The 20,560-nt window shown below is 44.9% G+C and overlaps 1 protein-coding gene across 5 annotated transcripts in view; it reads right to left on the bottom strand.

Moving 5' to 3' along the window:
• The window catches only part of TEAD1 (TEA domain transcription factor 1), a 244,161-nt gene that overhangs the window by 164,643 nt on the left and 58,958 nt on the right, over positions 1 to 20,560 (bottom strand). The gene's annotated exons all lie outside the window — the stretch shown is intronic.

Genomic DNA, 20,560 nt, shown 5'->3' with positions numbered 1-20,560 from the left:
TTCTGAAGCACTGACAATTACAGAGCCAAAAGAAATCTTTCTCAAAGATTTATTCCCCTTAAATTATGCATGTAACCTATGGTCATGAAAGGATAAGCTTTCCAAACAAATGTCAAACTGGCACAAACACCAATGTGAAAATGATCTAATCCAGTCCCCCTGCTGTCTGCCCACTAACGTGTCGATATTCCTTTGTTGAAAAGGCATCAGATCATTCATGAAAAGACTCCCCCAAAAGGGGGATAAGAATTGCTCCCAGAGACTGATGGAAGAGGGGAGGCACAGGGTCCGAGTGGGGAGGGTTTAGTGTGTTCTCCATTCCAGCCCCTTCTGCCACCTCAAGTCCACGGGACCTTTCAACAGAGGCAGCCAGGAGGGAAGCAGATGTGGGCGGCCCCACTAGGTACCAGGCACTACTCTGTATTCCAGGGCAGTCACCCCTGAAAGCAAGCACCCGGCCTTCTTTCCCTCTCTCTCCCAGCTGAATCCCTTTTCCCGCCCTCCCCCACCTGCGTACATCAACAGACTCCAGGTGCAGAAACTCTGAGGCGCAGGAACATTACACAAACCAGTGGGTGCTTTTGGCTCTGTACCCTGACAGCTTTTTTAGATTTGGCAGCACCTGGATAAAAGAAACCCCCAGGTTGTCTGCCTTTAAATACTGCCACTGATCCATCTTTCAAAGAACTTGTCAGCAAAATATTTACTACTTCTTACCAACACATGTACACTGACACAGGACTTTAAAAACCGCTGAATGTTGAAGGTATAAATTATGCCACAAGAAAGGGTTTTGTGATTGCCCTTCAGATGAACTCTGCAGTGTGGGCCTTTTGAATTCTCAAATTATTGGATTCATTTTTTGGTTGGGATCTAAGCATCTTATAAAATTCAAGCTGAACTGTATGCTACCCTAGAGTCTGTTCTAGCTCTGAAGCAGTTTATTACTGAAATTACGAGAATACGAGTGAATTCCCTGAGCAGTGACTAGCCACCCACCATCTCCCTCTGCCCTGACCCCAAAACAAAACAAAACAAACAAAAACAGACACATACCAGGGGGAAAAAAAAAACAACCACAGGCCAGTCCTTAGCTCTGGGCAGCTCAAAGCAGCATGAATTCGCTCCAGGGAGGCACATTTTAAGATTAAACTGTGGGTGGGGCCAGCGCTCGACCACTATGGTAGAGGAGTGGAATCCAGGGGACCAGGGGATCTTTATTTGACTAAAAAGGACATCACCATATAACTGAAAGCCTCAGAGCCTCCAGACCCAAACACAACACCTTCTAATCCAATGCCTGAAGTCCCCTCTGACATCTCTCATCTATTTGTCAATGTCTGCCTGAACATCACCAGTGACAAGGAACCCACCACCTCCCCAACACCACCTTCTCTGTTTTCTTTCCACCACATGCTGAAATTATTCCATCTATTAAGCTAAAACTCACCTGGTTAAGTTCTACCTGTCTGTCCCTTGAGGTTCTATCCACCCCTTCGGAAAGCAAGTCTCCCCCAAGACACCCATTTATATATGACAAAAGCAGCTCTCAGTCTCCTGACTGTGTTCCAGACTAGACACAATTCACACCACCCATCAGCTCAGCCCAATTTGCCCACAATCTTCAATAAATGACACTCAGAGGTAGACCTACAATCCATAAAACCTCTAAGCCCCCACACTCCAAGTGCTGTTCCTGAATTCCATCTCTTCAGCAATCGGTTTAGGAGCTAAAATCAGAAATTTATATTAATTCTACTAAATTCCATTATTTTTAGCCTTAGCCAATAGCCCAAAACTGGTAAGATCTTTCTTTCTGAATCAAGATTGCTAACCTTAGTGTCCCCAGACACTGAACAACCTCTAAAGGTATTACACACGGGGAGGGGGTTAGACCTGTTCTGTGGGAAGTTCCAAAGGAGATTCTGGCTCAACATAAGGAAAGATTTCCTGCTAGGTGAACTGTTCAACAAGGGTTAGACTGCCTTATAAGACAGGCAGCAGAGCCGTGCAGACAACCCCTTCAATTTACCTCTAAAGCCGAGAGTCCCTGGCTGTTTGGGGAATGCAGTATTAGCTAGCCTTAACTGATCTGTCCACTCCAGAGGCACAAGCGCTGTTCTAAACGTTCACATGCTTTTATTCATTTACTGCAAAGGGAAGAACTCCGTGTCCAGGCTCTTGCAATTTGGTCAACTGGAGCTCAGTAGGATGGAATTACCTACCCTGGACGAGGGCCATGACACAGCCCCAGAAGCTACCAGATACATAATCCACAGACTTATACAGGCCTTTGGTTTTACAACCTAATTGTAAGATGAGGCCCTGTATGGGCAGAGAGATTCCGATCACAAGACTGGGGCTAGCTGAGAAAAGCTCCTCGTACTGGATACCAAAATAACCATTCTGGCATTCCATCCCTCAGTTTCCTTCCAGACCAGATCAAAATCCACCTCATCCTGGAAACCAACCTTGTATCCAGTGGCTGTGAGTGCATCAGCCACACATCAGGAGTATCCTAAAAATGTATGGAATTAGTTAACCACCACCCAATCTACCTGCCTTCTGAACGTGCAGTAACAAGCACCTGCTCATTACCAACAAGATCTAATCAACTGAGTGACGCACAGCGTACCTGTGCCTGCAGAGCTGATGTCTTCACCTCCTCATACAGCCTTGGAGCAAGGGGCTCAACTTTCACTTACTTCAGTAAGTGAAGAAGAACACAGTATTGGGGGGTGGGGGAGAGGGCTGTGATACGAAGACTCAAATTGATCTGGGTTCCAAATCTGGCTCACCCATTAGCCAGGCAGCCCAGGCTAAATCAGTTAATCTCTGGAAGCTCAGGTTTTAATTTATACAATGAAAATAATAAATTAAATGCAATTCCAACACAGAAGAATCATTAAGGGGTAGAGGGACTCTACCCTATCAGGTTGCCATAAAGATCTGGTGAGACAGTGAGTGAAGCTGCCCTGTCATCTGTAAAACCAGACTTGTTTTCAAGTCCATCATCTCTAGACAGTGGTATGGACCTTGTGATGCCCAAACACCTACTGACAATGGGATGGAAAAGAAAGGAAGGAGCGTCCCTAATGGTTCCCTCTGGGAAATAAACTTCAAGAATCAGTCTTCCTTAAGATCTTCAGGCGCCTAAATGGAAATTTTAAATTGGTAACAAACACTTTTATTTCTAATGCACACGTTCAATAGTTTTCATACTCTTCTGGTTCAGAGGAATAATCCTAAATCTAAATGAATGCCTAGAAAGAAAAAGAGAAGGGAATTCTTGTTTGTTGAAAACATACTGTGTAGCCCCCAGGTGCCTCAGTTTCCATCATTAACACTTTTCTAAAAGCTCCTTTTCCCCCGAAACTCTTCCCAGCCACACTAGAACAAACTCCAAAAATAGGTGTTACCAGTAATGCAACTATTTCTGCTACCTGCCCCAATGGCCATATTCCCTAAATGGTTCATCCTTTTTCACAGTTACCCTCTGACAACTTCAAGAAGGGTAAGTGAGCACACTGGAATGACATCATACACACACACACACACACACACATATATATATTTAACAAACATGTATTTTAATAAAAAAGTCTAGGGGAAGAACGGAGTAGGTTAGCTAGCCAAATGCAGATGCTTCTGACACCAACTCTATTCTAGGGGCGTATGCACAAGGGGTAGGACATAGGACACAGGAGTCGGCTGCTCCCTTCATCTTAATTCCTGTGGGTCTCATAATGTAAGCATCTCACCCACTTACGGGTGATTTAAAAGCTCTTAAATAAAAGGGTTAATTATAACTAATCCTCAGGATTAATGAAATGTCACTGAACGTGAGCATCTCAAAAAAAAGAATCCATACAGCTTATTTTAGCCAATGTCTTTGTACTCTATGAGGCAATAAGAAAAGAACTGGACTGGACATCAGGACTCTTGTCTCGACCTGAGTAGCCCAGGACCACACAGTACTTGCAGCTCTCCATCTATCTAGATTCCACCATTAACAATGAAGGAGACCAAATTCATCATTCATCACCTTGTGCTCCCATAGACTACCTATCATAGAATTCAGTTTACGTTGGTTTATTATCGCTCCCCACATCCACACCCCAACGTCCCTCAGAGCAGGAACTGCTCCCATCACCACAGTATCCCCCGTGCCAGCACAGTACCTGGCATAATAAAATATTCAAAGAAAAGAAGAATGAGCCAACAGCCAAATGGCACAGACATTTTTCAATAACGTGACTGAACCTATCACTCAAGCTTTCCATGAGAAGGGGCAGACTTCCCGTTCCTCACCCTGACCCTGGCCAAGATTTTAATGACCAATAAGAGCCCCAGAGGAAATCACCAAATCAGGAAGATGTGAGAGGACAGACTTATGCCAGGCACAGCTTGTATAACCAAGAGCTGGCTGTCTGATCCAATTCCTTATTTATTAATCATGATTACTGACAACCAAGAGTCTTTCTATGTTAAAAAACCAAATGTAATTGGGTCTTCTTCTACCACACACAATCCTTATTTTGAGTGGGACGGTAATATTTGAGATGCAGTATTTTACCTTCTCTCTTTCTCTTTTCACTTGCCACTGGAGAAGATGAGAACCAGAAGGTGACAGCTGTAAGAAAAGCTATAAAGGAGGCAAAGTAGCAAAGGTGTAGAGACTGGAAGCCAACGAGGTGGCCAAGGAAGAAATTTGACAAGGCTAAAAAATGGTAGCAAAGCAAATTTGAGTGAATTAGTGAATGAAAAAGGCAACATATAGGGAGTGGCACATAGAGGAAAGCATACACACACACACACACACACACACACACACACACACACACATGAGTAAGAGTTCAGGGGAATGCGGAAAGAGGTGATGGGTTTAAAAAAAGAAAATCACATAGTTGGAATGGTATTTGTCGTAGACAACTCAACCAAGTATTTGATGGCTTGAAGGTCACTGTGATCTTAGTGAATGCCCACATTTTTCTCAAAAGAGAAAAGCTACTCTTCAATAAAAAGATTAGGGGGAAAAGGTGCTTTACTTCCAAAGAGAACTGGTACTGCAAATCCAAATTCAGCCTTCTCCCACTGAACCAGGTTTCAAGCCCAACTCTGGAAGCTTTCACCTGCAGGGTCTTATTTAATAACTGCACTTGGGTATTATTTCCACCTGATGAGGTTCAGAGGCTTAAATAAGTTGACCAAAGTCATATATACTTAACAGAGACCCTGCTCCAGATAGAATGTAAATTCCATGGAACAATCAGCCTCGAACTACACTCTCGCTAGACTGAGCTGGAGGCTGGGTTCCTAAGGGAGAGAATGTAAACAGGGCGGAGTTCTCAGCTCTGTCCGTGACTGACACCATCAAGCTCCGTCTAATTCATTCCTAATGAATAGTGATGATACTGACTCACCTCCTTGGGTACTTGGGAGGAATGCCATGCATTAAAGATGGTTAATCACTTTTGCATATGTAAATGGGGCAAGTTATTATTTTCCTACCATTTCAGACACTAGCCCAACTTGCTAACAAGTGGCCTGAGAAACACAGGTGAGGGTGGTCAGTCTGGAGTCTGAAGGCAGCCTCCAGAGAGATGGAACTGCAGAGTGTAAAGTCATTTCAGAGAGAAAGCAGAACTTTCAGGGAACACTGACACTGAGAACTGAGGCCACATCTGTGTGTAGCCAGTAGCAGCTGGTGAGCCTCAGTGTCACACACTCCAGTTGCCAATAGGTTCCCTCTAATTTCAGCAGGAAGGAGCAGATAATTACTCCTTCTCATTTTCAAAAATCACTTCGATATCAACAGGATCCATCAACAAGCCAATACCTCTTCAGCAAGACCCTGATGCTGAACACCCCCATCAGAGGACTTAGCATTACCCTCCTGAGATTCCCTGATTAATTCTCCGCTCCATCGGCCCTAAGTACTTGCCCAGGTCACAGCTCAAGAAAGACTCTGATTGATTTCATGCTATGCAGTTCTGTATTACCAGCCTTGAAGGGAATCACCTTCCCCATCCCCTTAATGACTCTGTTAGCCACTGAGAACAGAAATTCCTGCCTCTTCCTTTCCCCTTCACCACCACTGGGCAAGCTAATCACTGCTCTCCTTCATCAGCAGGCTCCTTCAAAAAGACAAGGCCATGAACTCAGGTCCAGGCAGCCTCTGCCACCTGACCATTCCAAGTAAAGGCTCGTAACCAGACAGTGCACCTACGAGGTGAGCGTGAGCTGGATGACACGGCTCACAGCCTAAGTCACAGACCCCTGGAAGGTGGGCTATTTAACTTTAGGAAACACATTTCAAAGCCAGAAACAGAAGCTTCTCTAATGCTCTAAGGGGGGTGGGGAACACATCACAAGACTTAGCAGTAGCTGTCACTAAGCATTTTAAAAGGAAAGCGTATAAGCCCTTTCCCAGGAGCAACAGTCAAAGAAAACCCCGCAACAAACTCAATTCCGACAGACCTGAAGAGGGAACATACATTTAGGGCCGACTCACCAATCCTCATGTTTACTAAAAACAAAGAAAACAAAAAACAGGAAACTAAAGCTCTTTACTCACTAAGTTATGGGTAATGTGACTTCCTTAGTTTGTAAGAGTCACCATCAGACTAGCAGATACCTCAGCGTTTTAAGTGATAATGAGTACAAACTGCAAATCAAAAGTAGATAGTTCACATTTTAAAAGAGATCAACACACCAGATAAATACAGACGCTGTATTCAGTCAAACCCTAAGACAAGCATTTCAGAAGGGTCCATCTCAGCCTCAGGCCAGAGGGAATGCCTACAAATGGGCCTCATGCAAACAAGGTGCTGGTCCCTGGGGGGCAAGTCTATAGGTCATGCCTGGGGTATCACCCTTCTTACGAAAGCTGATGGAGACTCATTCAATGTTTCCCAGTCCGTTGCCAGCCAGTTTAAGGATATGTTGGCTCTGGACGGACTCCGAGCCCCAGCCGCTGACCTGCCCAGATGCAGCTCCTTCGGCTATTAGGAATCCTAACTCTGCGGCATCGGGAGTGGCCCTCCCCACCCTACATAGAGACATGGTCCTGGGCTGCCTTTTCCAGCTTCTGTGACTTAGGACACCTCTCCCATTCCGGTCGTGGATTACCACAGCATACTGAGGGACCAAAGCAACAGGTGGGTGCACAGTTCTCTTCTGACTGGGTCATAAGCCAATCAAGAAGGAAAACTGAAAGAAGATGGCATTTGAAAGTGCAGAACTGTCAAGTCCAAGCTCTGCTCTGGTTCTCTGACTAGGTACCCTGGCATTCAAATGCTCCTGAAAGAGCCAACGGATCCATGTGGATACCATCAGCGCCAGATCAGAGGATGCAAAATCTAGGATACAACATGCCCAGAAGGAAAAGACTCCTCTTTGCTGCCAACTTAGGGCGACCAAGAACACAATGCATGCAACTAATTTTGTTCCTTTCCATCCTCTCAACTGTCACAAATCAGTATATCACATTTTTGTGTGGGCATTGATCTGCTCTATCTTATTTTAAATACCCACTTCTAATGGGTCTGACCGTCGAGATCCTGATCCCATACCATACAGAATTATCTTTTGAGTCCCAACACATGATCGTAAAACTCCTTGGGAGGAGAAATAGAACTTGTGTGACCTCTAGGACAGAGGGCAGTGGCACATGGCATTAGGATACTGGATAAAAGAGGGACAAGATAAAACAGCAGGTAGAACTAACCTGTTTATTTCAGAGTTATCTTAGAGAAGTGTATTCCAGGAGATCTAAATAAACTGCTCGTATTGAATTATGCTTTTACGTGACTCCATGAGCATACTCAGAAATGTCCCATGAATTGTCACTGTATGTACTCCAAGAGGTTAAGTTTGTCCCTCATCACATCACACAGATTGCTCTTTACAAAGGTCCCAAAGGGAAGTTTAATAACCAGCAAAACACCACGTGTTTTTCACCTTGTGTTCACCCAACTAGGCTTACTCGCTGCCAGAGCACTGGGCCCCACTGGCAGGCCCCTCAGAGAAAGCATGGGGGTTACGTAGTTGTCAAGTCTGGTTTCACTGCCAAATCCACGTTAGGTCCCTACCTCAATCCCCTTCTTTTTCTTCCTTCTTTTCCCCACTTTTTAATTTATGCTCTTTTATAGCTTTGTAAGCTGCCTTAAATTCATTGAAACAAAACAGGGAAGAATCACAAAGGGAAATGATTTGTTTGCCGTTTGTTATCTGTTTTAATTTAATATGGTAAAAGATTTATTAACCCCCCCAATATCTTCCCACCCATGTGCCAGGCACTGAAGATGGAAATAAACATTCTCCCCTCCATGCCCTCAAGGAGCCCCCTTCCAGCAGGGAGACAGATGAGCAGGTTAATTTTCCATCAAGACGTCAAGTCCCTTGCCGGGAAGTCTGCCCTCCCCTGGCCCACACCTCTTCACATTCCTGCAGGGAGCACTTCGGTCCCCAGGACAAATAAACCCCCCTCACTCGCTGCAAAGGAATGATATGTCTATGTGGCCGTCAACCTTGTGGGTCTGTGAGATCTTTAAGGCTCAGATCCACACCTTTAGTCATTTTCCTATTCTTGGCATTTAACGAAGGTCTGGCACACAGTCAATGCTCCCTCACAATAATGACCAAAAGTAATGAGCCCATGGATGAGGGAAAAAATGAATGGACAAGTGTATGAATATAAAATGTCGAAAGAGGGATAAACCAAGTGCTGCTGGGGCACAGAAACAGGAGCTGACACTGTTTCTCGGGTCAACAAGGGCCTCATGGGAGGTGAAGCTTAGGCTAGTCATTAAGTCTGCGTAGGACTTGCTGGGCTGATTACGAGAAAACACAGGGAGGCCTGTGCAGGGAAGGGTATCTGTGGAGGGGATTTGGTGAAGAAGGGACAAAGAAAGAAAACAGAAAGGCTGGAGCAGCAGCTAAAACAGTAAGCTGAGCTAGATCACAAGGGGTCACACACACAGGGACAAACAGTTTGAACTGTTTCACACAAAGGAGGCAAGGAAGACCCGTAACATCAGGAGTGTGTAAGCAACTCCTACAGGGGTGTGGGAATGTGTGTGTATTTGGGGGGACAGGCAATTTTATAAATCTGGAATCTGAATTTTTTTTTAATCTAAAGCATTTTCAGTGTGGTCCAAGGCCAAAAGAGTTCTCTAGACAAATTCAAGTGTTACAATGTGGCATACCCCTTAAGCATTCCAAATTTATAAAGGCGTTTTAATGCACCAAAGACAGTGACAGTTTATCCAGGTGAGCTTGTTTAAACAGCCCAGAGCCACAGGATTAACTCTGCTCGGTGCCCAGTCACTCAGCTCTTCCAGTAAACCCTCTCAGACTTGGTCTCGGAGCACTCCACGTATTTCCCTGGTCCCTAAAGACGGCTATGTGCTGACAGGGCGGTCCTCTGAACCCAGCATGGGGACTAGACAGCGATGCTCACACAGTGACACCCCGGTCTTTGAATGACCAACATGCAAATGCCAGCTAATCCCAACGTAAGCAAGTGTATAAACAAACCAAAACACACAACACTGCTTGTTCACAAATGTCCACCGATGCCCAGTGTCACTGATACCACTGGGTCCCCACCCTTCCCGTGAGAAACACATCTGCCATTTAATGATGACACAGGGATGGAGCAGCTGCAAAACAGGTCTTACACTGAGAGGGACGAAAAGTCAGGGGCCAATTAAAGCCTCACCCTCGCCCCCATTCCTGTCCTCCAAACTGATACCTGGTCCTTGGTTTATACCCAGTGGAACTTCGGCAGGAGAATGAAATCATGGCACTTGGGCTGGAAATTGGCTGAGGCAGAGTAAGTGAGTATATTCCTCCTTAGACAATGCACCAGGCATTCAAATTAATGAATATTACTTGAGCACCTACTGTATGCACAACAGACAACCCTAAGGAGTCCACCAGCACTACAGGGCACACAACGGAGCAAGACCCCCCAGGCAAAGAGGCATGGACAGAAAGGCTGAAAACACTCAGTTCTGAAATCCGGCTTACTGCCGCCCGGCCCAAGGTGCTCTGAGGGAGATCTGACCTTGACCATGAGACCCACCACCGGACTCCTCCCTCCTCACCCCCCAGCCCCTACCCTACCTCCCAGCAAATGAATCCGCTGTATCAAGTGAAAAGGCAAAAGGCAGCAACTTGATTCAACCAGTACTTCTGCAGCCTCCCAGCACACACACAGATAAGGAGTCTCTTTTGAAAAATTTAATAAAGGTGAGGGACAGGTATTTCTTCCCAGGACCTCTCCCTCCTAGAATTCTGCTAACCCTGGTAGAAGAACAGGAACTCCTCTCTCTAATCAAAATGCAATCCATGTCCAATTACACCTACGAAATGCCACCAAAGCCCTCCCTCTCTCGGACAGTCAGCGTTGATTCCCTCTCAGTCCAATTTACTGAAGATGACTCTACTTACGGGATGAGACTTGAGAGACCACAGGCCCAAAAGCAAAAGCAAATGAACCCAAACCCTCACACAGATCTGGCATAGTGGGTAATGACACCTTCAAAGTCACTTCTCTATATGAAGGATCTGTCTCTAAAAGCACCCAAGAACATCCAAAAAGGGTTTTTCAGGCCCTGGGTGAGGGAACCCAATCTCTCAGACCCCTCTGAGAGTTTCTTCTACTCAGAGAACCTGGATGAATCAGCACCGAAGGGAGGGCCATCATCTCAGGCTTCTCCCAACCCTTCCAATGCAACAAGTCACCAAAAACGTCCACTCAGCCCCTCCTCTCCACCTGCACGAACTTTGCTCCTGTTTCACAGGCAGGATCTCATCTTCTCTTTGACCTGGGCTGTCCCTTACGGCCTCACATCACCACCGCTACCAACAACCTGTTGCTGCCAGGTCTCAATCCTGGATGTACATCGAGATGACACAGGTAGCTCCTGAATCAGCTCTGCTGCCAGAAGTATTGAATTAGAATCCCCTGGGGATGTTATTTTAGCTAGCCTCTCCTGCACCATTCTTCTGCCAGAGAAGTTTTCCTAAAATACAAATATAACTTTAATCATACACTCATTTTAAACCTTACTGCAGATGCCCATGCCTTCTAGGACCCAACTACACAATAGGGCACCCACAGCCTTAACCTGCTTCTCAGGCACCTGTGCAGTCCCCTTCAATCCAGCCAGGGATCACTCTAAGGTGTCCAGACACAACAGGCTGCCTGCTTCACCCCCTCAGCCACCTGGGTCCTTCTGCTCAGATGCCTCTCTCACCAGTAACTCCATCTAATGAATGTCTACTGGTCCTTTCAAGACCACGGCCAGCAACTTCTTCTCTGGGAAGTTTGAACAGATTTCCCCACTAGCAGAAGTCACTCTGTGTCCTCAGAGCATCGCAAACAAACTTCCAACACCATACTTGGTTCGCTACACTGTAATTTCTCTTAAGAAACTATCTCCCAACTAATCACTAAGTTCCTTGGCATTTGAACTCTCCACCCATTAGCTGTATCCCCGGGTGTTCGTGAGTGTGCGTATGTATGCATGCAAAATGGGAATTAACATGACCCACCTGCTGTAAAGACTGAATGAGACGTTATGTAAAGTACAGGTGCTCAATCACCGGCAACAACCCCTGTGCACATTACTAACCTGCATGCTTACAGGTCAGTGGGTATGTGCACACACATCTTAGAACTGTGCCCGACACACTGCAGGTTCTCAAATAATTGTTGAATGAATGTAGACAGCTATAATTAATAATTAATGCATATGTATCTGCCATTCCTACTACACTGCAGATCCGCAGAAGGCAGGGACCGTGTCCCATTCATTTCTGCACCTCATCCCCCCAACTCGATAAATAATTGTTCCATTTAGTGTAACATAAAATGTTAATACAATCTCTGTGACTATTAAGAAATCCATCCTCATCTAAGAAATCACAGACAGCCTCAGGCATCCTCCAGACCAGACCCACAGAAAGAAATAAAATACTCAGTAGGTTCGAAGCCTTCCTCCAGTATCCAAAAACCCAGACTAGTTGCCTCTGCCGGCCCCCCGCCTCAAGGCAGGGCCTGCCGCCTAACTGATGACACGCACCCCTCCTCCCCAGTCTGAGGCGCCCCAGCCCTGCTGGCCCCAGCCCTGCTGCAGCAGCTGCTCCACCTGGGAGTGGAGGGGGAGCCCGCCCTTTCAGCTCACAGCCAGTTCACCCCCAGGGGCCTGGGGGCTGCACTCGCCGGCCAAAGTGTCAGGTTACCACAAAAATAACAGCGAGCCTACACCAGGCAGGCGTGCAGGCCAAGTGCAGGAGGGAAGAGGTGAGAAAGAGAAAACCAGGAGGAAAAAAGCAGACATTTGAGTCTGAGTCAAAGAGGAACTGGGTTTTACAAAATGTACTTTAAATTCATAAGCACACCCTTAACATCACCACTTACAGCCCCTGCAATAACTCATTCATTTAGCATCCAATCCAGAGTAGCTTATATTTATATTATACTTAACTACTTTGAATGTGCTTTTAAAAACATTATTTTAAGGCAAGAGAGGGATAGCTTTTTTTTTTTAAGTTTGCTTATTTAATACTATTTATAAAAGTCAGATTTGGGTCAATGAAGATTTCAACAAGTATTCCCATTCAACCAACTCCTGATATTACTCAGCCTTCATTTCCTCAAAACTAAATCCAAACATGACAGAGCTACTTAGGTCTAGTGAAGAAGGGACAGGACTTCAAGAGAGAAAAGGCCAATAAAAAGTATTTATGCATTTTTTTCCCTAAAATAAAATCACAGTTCACTCCCGTGCTACCCTCGTGCAGGAACACTGCTGGCTTGATGTGGTCTGACCCAGCCTGGGTACTTCAAACAAAGTTAACTTCAATCACTGCAGGGAGTTAGCAGGTTATTGAATCTCCATCCACTGTGCTTTCATCTTGATTCACTTCACACACTACACTTCTTTAATTGGCTCCTCGCAACTGTTTTATAAGAGGGTGGGTAGAGACCCAGCCACAAAGGAAGATGCCCTTCTTCCGCTGGGCAGGTAAGCCCCAGGCCAGGCAGTGTACTACCGGATGGGTGAAGGTTCCATTGTAATCTCTTACGTGTGAGAGCCGCGGTGAACGTCCTGGCAGGAGACGATGCTAACTCTAAGAGGCACATTAGATTCCCAGTCTGAAGGTGCTGAAAGGGAGGAAAATTAAAAAAAAAAAAATCCAAACAGAAAAGAAAAAAGAGATTCTCTATGTTTTTATTTTTTAAAAATTTAAAAACTAATCTTGATGGGGAAAGGTACCTCAATGTCACATTATTCCGTAGTTACTGATTTATGTTTCATGCTAAAATATCAAGGTTAGAAGTACTAGATGGTACAGCAGCATTGTAAATGGGACTCTATAGCAAATGCTTAAAAAGGGGGCTGGGGGACTTTAAAATGACAATCTTAGTGGCAGCCAACAGCAGCTGACAGACATGCAGACTGGCAGATTGTCTGTTTCTTTTTTTTTTAACTTTTAAGAAATAGCTCTCTCCCATTCAAATCAATAGAAACTTCAGAGAAGGAACCTATTACGAGCAGTTTGACCTCTATAAATTAAGAATGTCATATAAGCAGTGAAATGCTGGACAGTTTCATTCTGCTTTAAAACCAGTCAGTCTAATGCCCAGAAGAGAGGCTCTCATGCCCCTCTCCCCTCCGCGTGCAGTCAAGATTCACACAGCTCATGCAGGACATATCACACCGTGCAGTTATCAACCAGCATGGCCACTGCTAGAAGATCTTTAATCATCCTGATTTGTTTTTTTTTTTTTACCATAAAAGCTCTCATTATTATCCCAGCTCTCTTTGCTTGTTCAGCGTGCCTGGTCACTTACAGGAGGATGAGAAAAACCCAGGGACGCGGCTCATCTTTCCCCAGCCGTGTCTCCCAGGGAGCATTTGTGTCCCTGCAGCGCAGTGCCACGCCACCGCACTGGCCGGCACGCCAGGTTTAAAATTAGCCGAGCCCTGGAGAGCCACGGGTAACCTTCTGACAAGGTTAGCCAGCAGAGCAGAGCACAGCTCAGCGAGGGACATTAATAAGAAGCCAAGGAGAGCCTTTCAACAAGCCCATTAGGGTCTCTCGGAACCCTTGCAAGTCTTGGATGCTGGGGGAGCTGGGGCACCAGCATCAAGAAGCTGACCCGGGCTCGTATTTTAATCCCACCGAGTCAGCAGCTTCCTTTATAGGTGACAACACAACCTCCAAAAGTGTTTCTCCAAGTTTAAATTCAACATACTCGGCCGCTGATAATAGCATAATTTTTAAATCTGGACTTCAGAAACATAACATTTATGGAACACTTCTAATTATAAAGTGAATACCCAGAGACGACCAAAAAAGTGGAACATACAGAAACATACACAGGAGAAAATGAACTTTACCCACAAGCCTCCACCAAACACTGACAATAGTCAGTGCTAACAATGCATTCTGATGTATTTTCTTACCCTAATAGCATTATTATTGTTGCTGTTGTTACTATTATTCTGTCTAGTTTGGGGTTCTTCTACTGTCCACGTAACATTCTGCATTCAGCATCCCTGGGATCCTGAAATCTTTGCATTTGTGAAGTTTAAGAGGTATAGTATTCCATGTCATAAATATATTATGACTTGACTATTTCCTCAAGGTTGGACATTTAGAGTTTCCCCGACTTGTCATGTATGGTAAACATCCTTGTAGTGATTTCCTACATACAGAAGCAGAGTCCAGGGGCAGGAATAACTTGAAGGCACTGGTGCAGACAGAGGACTTTGTGAAGACAGGGACTGTGCCCATCACATTAGAGTTTTCTGAATAAAGGAACATGTCTCAGAGCTTTTCAAATAGACAACCCTATGTTCTAATGTGACACTTGCCAAGCACCTACCAAGAGATCCTCAGGCCCAGCACCACACAAAGTCCCCTCAGTGCTGAGATAAAGAAGACAAGCAAGGAATCCATCTGACACCTCTGAACACCTGTCAAAGGCGATTCAGGTGCTGTTTGTGCCCCCATCACTGCCCCCGCCAGGACCTCAATGGTACAGCCATGCTGGTTGTTTAAAATACTGAAACACTTCCATGGGAGCTGGTAAAGAGTCAGTGGCCCAAGCCTACTGAATGCCTGTCCCCTTAGCTCCCGCCCCTCCTCCAGGGCCCCCTGACCCCGACCTCCTCACTAGCCATCTGGTAATCCTCCTCACCAACCAGCAACTCAGAAACCATTGTTTAAAATCTTAATTATCAACACATCAGCACTGTTTCTTAACAAAGTCATCAAATCCCCTCCTATTTTATTTTTAAAACCAAAATGGACAATTAACAGGAAGCACTTACCAAAATGCCTACCACGGGGTGGTTCCTACTTAGTTATTCTCTACAAAGCACAGTGAGCTGGGTTAGACAAAGATAAAGCTCATACTCGTAAGAGTCCTGGACGTAATATTAAGCCAGTGATACTGGTTCCCCAGGGATAAAAGCTATCGGCTTAAATCACATGAGACTTCGAGGAGATCGCAGATGATCAACTATAGCCTCAGGAAGCTAAAGCAAAAATGTGGAAATGCTAAAACCCAGGGATAAGAAGAGTCAGCACAGCCCCCTGTGCCCAGAGCTCCCTGGTACTGGCTTACTCGGCAACACCTGGGGCTGGGCACACTGCTAGGGATGTGGAAGCAGGACCTCTACCTTAGCCCTCTCTCTGCTAAGCAACCATTTTCTGTGGAAGAGAACAGATAACCAGGAGGAGGAAGAGAGTTTGATTTCCTCTAAATGTTTCTGTCCAACACCAGCCAGGAAAGGGAAGAAGGACACACAAGGCGTCTATAAAATCAGATTTTGGAAACCAAGCAAGCATCAGCCTGGATGCACTCCAGTACTGCCCAGCCCAGCTGCCAGGATGGTGGCCCACACTGGAATCAGCTCAAAGACAATGCCCATCCATATCTCCACGATGGAAGAATAGACCCCAAACTCCAAGTTACTATGGGAGCTAAAAGCTGAGCTGCAGCTCCTTGGCCAAATCAACACAACTCTAATCGACGGATATAAAATGGTTTTCGACTCATAAAATCAAACGTAATGGCAAAAGGTGAAGGAAATACCTTGTATTAGTACATGGAAATAATATTCACAGCTAACTTTTTTTTAAAACTGCTGTGTGTGAGGGACAGGGGTCAGGACTCTATTTTTATTATTTCTTTTAAAACTCATCACAACTATATTAGGTAGAGATATAATATTACTATATCCATTATTCAGATAATGAAAAAAATAAAGTCGTGAAATGGTAAATTTTATGCCCACTTGTCAAACAGAAATTCAAACCCAGATCTATCTCACTTTGAGCCCAAGTCTGTCTTTCTGAGGTAGTGAGCCTCCCATCACTGCAGGTAATCAAGGCCTAGTTGCGAGATCTCTTAACAGGAATGCTGCAGAGAGGACTGGAGTGGGGAAGAAGAGTATCAGAGAAGGTCCATTCCAACCCTTGATCTATGACAGATGAAAACAAATTGCCTACTGCATGCTGGCTTTCTATTAGGTATCCACAGGGCATGAGGAGTAGGAGACCCTGGGAAAGAAGTGAGCGCACTTAGAGCCGAGATCATGGACAGCCGCTCTGTTCATCTGCTCAAGATAAAGGGCAGCTGAAAAGCAACGCCAGTGGAGGGTCCACATTCTTGGCCACGGTGACCCCAGCAGAGATGGCATGCAGTGAGCACTGGTGCTTCCTTCACCTCCAGAAGCGCAGAGGCAAGGATGACAGCCTCACCACCACAGGGCCGGGGAAAAGAGTTTCTGTCCTTGCACCTGAATTTTTTTTCAAAGCTAATATTTATGGTAAATTAACAACTAATATTTGCATTGGAAAATATCAAGAACACAATCCGAAAAGGAAATGAACGTGCAAATCATACGGGAGAAGGAGCATGTGACAAAACACGCGTCTCTAGTAGGAGGGGGAAACAACGGTAAACTCACGCGAGCTTCAGGTGTTACTCTTAAGCCTCCTGATCAGCAAACCCAAAAAACAGCTTCTGTAGAGAACATGACCTGGGAACTATGCTAGTGGTGTTGGGGGTGTGAGGATCCAACAGCTATGCTCACTAGGAGCATCAAAAGGCTGAAATCCTTTGACCTAGTGATCCTAACCCTAGAAATATATGTATACGTGTATACACACAAGTAATCACAACTTTGGTTTTATGCACATCTCTACAGAAATAAAATAAGTGAAAATAAACAGGCAATAGTTACTCTGTGAGGAGGATGACATTATCGGTTTTTGTTTAACACTTTTTCTCATGTCCTATTATCTTTGTAATTTTTAAGAAATGATTCCAATTTTTTCAAAAGGAAATTTAAGTAAACATCAAACACAAGCTGAAAAATTCAAGCACCTGGATACAAAAAGGCTCAGAGGTCAGACATCTGTGGGTACCTGAATCCTCTTTGTCATCAGGACCCACCCACCCAATCACCAACTTCACGTCCAGTCACAACCTTCAAACGCAGACACACGTGCACAGATGACAGCCTGCTTTAAGCAGACCTAAGGACTTAATGTTGCTCTAAACACTTCAGGAGCAATAACAAAGAGCTAACACTTACACAGTATATATTCTGTGCCTGGCCCTATTCTAAACACTTCGTATGTCAACGCATTTAACCCTCATAACAACCCTATGAGAAAAGCACTACCATTATTCCCATTTAGAAACAAGGAAACTAAGACACAGAAAGAGAAAGTAAACTTCCCACATGGTTCAGATAGGTGGCAAAGCCAGGCTCTGAGCAGTCTGACTCCAGAGTCTAAACTGATAGCCACCCCACCGCACTGCCTGTCTGTGCAGACAGGGCTCCCAGCCACTGCTCAGCTGGTCCTCTTCTCTGAAAGGTCTTTCCTCCCCTGAGCCTCCTATAAAGCTGTCACACATACACCCAGAGGCCAACTCAAGTGCTGCCTCTTCAGCAGAGCCTTCCCTGGCTCTCATGTAGATTTGCTGGTTCCTCTAATGTCTCAAGGAACTTTAAGCATACAACTACTGTTTCACTGATACTGCTTAGTAATTGTTTGAGTCTATCTTCCTGATAGACCACAAGTTTGGGGTGAGGAGAGACAGAGGTATTCTTTGTATCTCTGGTCACTAGCCCAACGTCTGGCAGGTAACATGTAAGCAAGAAGGGAGGGATGGAAGAAGAGTGGATGGGTGGCCTGACAAATGCATGAATGACTTCTCAGTAAAGAGACTAGGGAATTAAATTCATGCGTTGGTTGGCGAATATTTCACACATGCTTGGGGTTAAAATAAAACGGGACCTTGAAGAGTATTCATCCCTAAAAAGGAAGGAAATCCACTACAGAAAGGATAAACCTTGAGGACATATGCTAAGTGAAGTAAGTCGGTCACAAAAGGACAAATACAGTGTGACTAGACATATATGAGGTCCTAGAATAATCAGCCATCAAGACAGAAAGTAGAATGGTGGTTTCCAGGGACTGAGTGGAGAAAGGAACAGAGTGTTTAGTAGGCACAGAGTTTCAGTTTTCCCAAGTGAGGAGAGTTCTGGAGATGGAGAGTGGTAATGGTAGCAAAACTATGTGACAATACTTAAATGCCACTGAAGTGTACACTAAAAAATGGTAAAGAAAGTAAATTTATGTTCTGTGCATTTTACCACGATTAAAGTTATACATAAACAGGCAGGTAGATAGACAGACAGATGAAACAGAACCTCAAAGCAAAGAAACCAGACCAAGTCAAAGTATACCTATAGTGGAATCCAAACATAACCCTCAGTGCTGGAACACTCATTGTCCCACATATACAAATGCCACATACAAGACTCTTCCCCCCTCAGCAGGGATATCACTTCCTCCAGGAAGCCTTCCTGGATACCCAAGTCCAGTCTTGTGGGACCCGCCCCAGGCTCCCATAGTGCATGTTCTTGTACCAGGGCCTCTTTGTAGGTGCCTGTCAACAGGTCTATCCCCACAGCTCCGTGAAAGTTGCACATTTATCTTGCTTGGATGTGTCCTGGCTCAAGAGACGTCACCTTTAATAAGTACTAAGTCAATTAATTGACTGCTGGGAAAAGGAGAGGCTAGAATATTGTTCTGATTTCCAAAGCTTACATGCAGGGTTATCTTAAGGAGTAGTTAACAACGCAAGTTAATATAGTCAGCCCTCCGTATCTCTCAGATATGAAACCCACTGATACACAGGGCTGACTGTACTAACCCATTTTATAGAAAAGAACCTGAGCATCCACAAGGGCTCTGACCAACTCCTGCAGATACCAAGGGACAACTCACAGAAAACCTGAAGATTTTCTAACTTGAAACTGAAGAGGAGGGTGGAGGGATCCAACTGCAGAGGATTCCCAGACAGATTCCCACTGCCTCCTGTATTAGAAAAGGGGGATTTGTCTGTAAACAGGTAATTTCCAGAAGCTACATGCTCCCCCCTCCACTAAGAGTTACAGCTCCGTGCCCATCTTCCGATACCCAGGCTGAGACCCAGGTGCCAGGCGCAGCACAGAGGCTTAAACACATCACCTCTTCAAATTCTCTTGAGGTCAAGGGAATATTTTCCTCTTTGCGGGAACAAAAGTTTAAATTGCAGTTTGATCAATTTGTCAGGCACCTATTCTTCGGGCTAAAATTAGAAAACATTCTTTAAAGGCTGGTAAATCGTTATGGATCCTGAGGGGTCAGCTCAGAAGGCAGGGGTGGTAACTGGTGTTCTTCGCCGAGTCCATTTTCCATTCTTAAGGCAGCTGTTACCTGTACTGAATTCCTCGTGCACATGTTTCTGCTATGTGAATTACTTAATCTCCCCTAAAGCTGTTCTGCTGTACACACCTCTAAGTCTACTCGTGGTGTACGTTTCACACAAGATAACAAATTTTTGGATTTGCTACTGAGCAAAGTATGTTTGCTTTTTTTCCCCCTTCAATTACTGAGCAAACTGTAAGAGTGACATTAAGAGGCAAGCCAGGCTCATCAGCACTGGAAACCCCACCAAGCAGAGCATGTAGGACCCAACCGAAGAGCACAAATGACTTTGAGCACAACTTGAGTGGACTTTAGGGCACATTCACACATGTGAGCTACAACGCCAAACAGGAAGTGCTGAGATGATAAGGAAAAACCAGCAAGGTAAGAGATACACCTGCCTGAGTTTCTGGAAACCCTCAATCAGGAAGCAAGGTCTTCACAAACCTTAGGTTTTGATTCTTGCCCATTCACAAAAAATCGTAGGTGAAGGATCTTTGAGGATCGGAGATAGAGGAGCTGACACTCAGAGGGCATTTTTAAATGGGGATAGTGATAGATAACGATCACTTTTTCCTTTTTTTCTTCTTCTTTGCTTAGTCTTCTGTCTAGTTAGTCAAATCATCCTTATTATAAAACATGTGAATTATGAGAACAAAGATGTTTCAACACACAATCTGACTCAGAGGAGCTTAACTTCTGCTGGGTAATATGAGGCAGAACAATAGTATAACCTTTAACATTTTTTTTCCAACCTGGGTCT

This window comes from Vicugna pacos, chromosome 10 (assembly GCF_048564905.1).
Source record: "Vicugna pacos chromosome 10, VicPac4, whole genome shotgun sequence".
Lineage (NCBI taxonomy): Eukaryota > Metazoa > Chordata > Mammalia > Artiodactyla > Camelidae > Vicugna > Vicugna pacos.
This window is presented reverse-complemented; position numbering and strand designations above follow the sequence as displayed.